The sequence below is a fragment of the Notothenia coriiceps genome, unplaced genomic scaffold (genome assembly GCF_000735185.1).
Source record: "Notothenia coriiceps isolate Sejong01 unplaced genomic scaffold, NC01 NC01_scaffold00037246, whole genome shotgun sequence".
Lineage (NCBI taxonomy): Eukaryota > Metazoa > Chordata > Actinopteri > Perciformes > Nototheniidae > Notothenia > Notothenia coriiceps.
Window position 1 is genome coordinate 10384415 of NW_011369947.1, and position 4233 is coordinate 10388647.

The window sequence follows — 4233 nt, forward strand, 5'->3', positions numbered from 1 at the left end:
ACTTCCAAAAATTCGGAAAATAAATCACTTTTTTTTTGCAAATATTCCAGCCCTTCCTTTGTAAATCAGTCTATCCGATACATACAATACATCTCCTTCAACACTACATGTATAGTAGGTATATCCATGTTTTCTCTAAGATCAAGCTAATATCCTATTGGCTTGCAGGAATCCAAAGTCGTTTTAATTTGTAACAACTAGCTATAAAGTTATGTGAAATGTACCTAATAGTACACACATTTCTACTCTATTCGGCACCTTCCAGCCAACACATCTTTGTCTAAATTGTTTAACAGTATTTGTTTTTGATATTTCAGTTTTATTGCATAATATTAAATAAATCATTATAATAAAATCTGAGGTAAGTGGCTGATAATAGTTTTAAAATTGAGTTTTAATCGGTTTACACGCTGTCAGTGTCAAGTGCTTCCAGAGTGTGGGAAAACAACAATAACCATGCTCAGAGCTGATTGGCTGTTGCTAACGGCTGGCCCCACCATGACCGATATGGATTATCTTCTACAGCTGACATCGAAATTTAGATCAAATGTAAGTCAAATATCTAAGGAATGTTGTTTTAACCAAACTTCAATGAGACTTTAGCGGTTTGCCATGAAAAGTGGCTAACGTTAACTGCGGCTAGATTGTCAGAGAGACCTCTGTTAGCTTCGTGTTTTATGGTTAGTGGTCAAAAACAAGCTTTTAGGATATCAGGCATTATTCTGAGAGGATAAACAAACATGGAACAAGACTCACAAGAGGACATCAAGATAACATTTGGACGAACATGACGTTAACAAAACTGACACCGCTCCGAAGCAATTTAACAAGTTGAGGTAAGTGCTCAGTCTGGATATCCCTTTTGTTAAACTTTGATGTTTTTCAACCAACATTTTTGTTTTGTTGGTGTTGCATCTGTCCAAAGTTGCCCCATTTTTTCCCACATTAAATACCACTCTGTTTCTATTATGGGCACGTTTGCGTTTCAGTATTTGTGGCTTGTTTGAGTAAAGCCACTAGATGGCGGTCTTACCATTCAACATCTTTACTGAATGTTCAAAATGCATTTATGTTGATGCGACTAATGTACAATTGAGAAAACTCCTGGTGAGTAATTTGCCAGATGATGGGTTGTTTGTGATTTGATTGCAAGCAAATATATAATAATCACAGGTTACATTATCTGACTTTGTACCAATACTGTGAGATGTGGATCAGTAAAGCTCTATGGAAACTTGGAGTTATCTGTAACCATACTTTGGTCACTTGAAGCACTTTCTCATGCATTTTACATCCTACTTCAAAGCCATATTGAGGCTTTAGTAACAATGCTGGCAGCCCAGACTGTTGGAGAAATGATGTCTCATAGCAGTGGCAGATTGTAATAATAGAGTGTAAAGATTGATGCTCTCAATTAGAGGAAGGTAATTGTTCCCTCCTACATGTTTTCTTCCTTGTATAAAAGATCACCACTTCCCCTGCAATGGACAGACTGATAAGAAAGAAGACGCTTTACCTGATGCAACCATTACTAACAATGGCTTTTGTTTAAAAAATAATGGCTAAAAAGTCTGACTAATGATCAAGTGATAACAGAAACTATGAGGAACATTTTTATCTCCATGCACTAATTACTCTACATGACTGTGAAAGGCACAGTTTTAATATTCTGATGCGCCTCTGGATTCCTTCTCAGGGGTGGTTTTGCAACTTTAATTATGGGTGGGGATGTGGTTGTAAGGGGTATTTTTGTAGTTTATGTGCCTTCAGTTGATTGACTTTCAAACAAGAAAAGTTTAAACAGTCATTTCATAGACTCAAATCCCATGGGTCTGTTTCTTCTGTCTTGTTTCAATTTACTTCACATTCATGGTTTTACATAGCACCAGTATGTACGACAGGTAATTCATTTAGCATTGTGCACACCCAGGGCCGTCCCTGGCCAACTTGAGGCCCCATGCAAAGTTAGATGATGAGGCCCTCTGTTTCGCGAGCGTCGTCGTCGTCGACGGGTGCTAGTGGAGCCTCGCAGCGGTGAAACCGTGCCGCGCCACACACTAATTGTGCCGCATAAACATAGGTGCGCCGCATTTGCGGCTCAGTTGAGGCTCCCTCCGCAAGATGAGGCCCCCTCCGCGAGTTAAGGCCCCACGCAGTCTGCGTGATCTCCCTAGGGATGGACGGCCCTGTGCACACCGCAAAACAAAACTGAAGTACATTTGATAACCATTTTACAGCTTGGCTCTTTCAAAGGTTTCTTTCATGACATAATCTTTAATTATTTACAATTGAACATGGGAGGTTTTACCCTATTATTAAAAAACATTTACGGCCCGTCCACACCAGCGTGCGTTGAAGCTTCAACGCAGCTTCCCATTCATTTTTAATGGGGTGACGTCAGGCTTTGCCGAACTGCATTGTGGTTCCGTCGCTTCGCATTGCCGTTGTTCGCTTCGAAAGTTGAGAAAAGTTCAACTTTTCAAGCATCGACGGAAGCGCCAGCCAATCAAATCATATGCTAGTACAAGCTCTAGCCAATCAAACCGCGTGCTTGTGTGTCCGGGGTGGGAGATTCATGTGATTGGTTGTTGGTCGCGCTCCAGACACGCCCACCGGCAAACTTCAACGCACGCTGCCGTGTGGACGACGTACTTTCAACTTTTTAACGTCTCCTTCGAGTGAATTGCATTGTTTTGCATCTCTGTGATCAAACTGAATCTCTTTGTGGTTGTTTTACATCTCATGAAAATGTTGTGACTCTTAAATGTCTTAAATGATCATCTCAGTTATGTTGCCTTAATTTGTGGTTGTTTTGTGTCTTTTTGGCTTGTTTTGCACCAACCTCCTTATCATCATCGTATTTCTGTTGGTGGTTGATTTATTGTATTTGTTTGGATTGATATTCCAACAAGAAATGTCAATTCTCATTTCACACGGAGTCCCGGGGTCTGTATCCTTGTGGTTTGTTTTGTGTCTCTTTATAGTTTATTTGCACTGTTCTGTACTCATTGTGTATCTCCTTTTGTTCTGCCTGTCTGTTTGTAGTTTATTTACCAACTAAATGAACGCATACGAGGCCCTGCACCCAGTAGGCCCTGCACTCAGTAGGCCCTGCACTCAGTACGCCCTGCACCCAGTAGGCCCTGAACCCAGTAGGCCCTGCACTCAGTAGGCCCTGCACCCAGTAGACCTGTTCAGTTATCCATCCCTGTTATTAACAAACCAACCATCATCTGCCTCTGGAACGAGAAGGCATTATTTAGGGGCTGGATCAGACTCCAGGGAGGGGTCCATGCCCTGCTTCGGTTCCAGCTGAATGCACATTTCATCATGTGATATTCTCAGTGCATTGCAAACTGCAAACACTATAAAGAATATGCTGGCAGCCCTGTGAGTTTTAGATTCTCTCTGTTTAGGCGACGGGGGAGCAGTAATCTGTGGCCCCCTGGTGTCTGGGCAGAGACAAACAGGCTGGTTGCTAAGACCATGAAACCCCACCGACTCTCATTAGTGAGGAAGAGGGAGATGAAGAGGAGACAGAAGGTGGGAGAGATGGGTAAAGAAAGGTGTGAATGGGAGATAGAGACAGAGATTTAGGAATATATGGACGGATCAAAGCTTTTCACTCTCAGTCTTGTTTTGTTTGCGAGGAAAATCCGCAACCCATTTTCCTCCTTCTCTTCTTCTCAGTCTCCCTCTTGTTATCTCTCCGCACAAAATACTGAGGATTAGTCCAGGCCACGGGGGCTGCAGCCAAATGCTGCTGAACCACAGGCACAGCAGATAATCACTTCATAAATGTTTAATTAAACCGCTGCAGTTTTATTTGAATGTGTACGTGGATGACTCACAAGTTTGGTAGGAAATGAAATGGTTTTTAAAACGGCTCCGAAAGAGATTTGTGTTGCATTGTTCACCCAGTCTGGGGTTATTATTACTGAACTAGACTGACATATTACACTTATTTGCCCAGCTCTGGGGAAGTCTGATTTAAAACTAAATATAACTAAACTCGACTAAACTCGACCAAACTGGACTAAACTGGTCTTTTGTTTGCAAACATTTTGTTTCAAGTGAATTTATAATTGACTTTTTGGCACTCTGGAGTTTTTCACATAGATAAACAAAAACAATTAATGATATCTGATGATTTGAGGCTCCTTTAACGGCATTAACACATTGTTATAATCACTAGGAGGCAGTAAAGCACAGTGCATAGTCATGGTTACATTG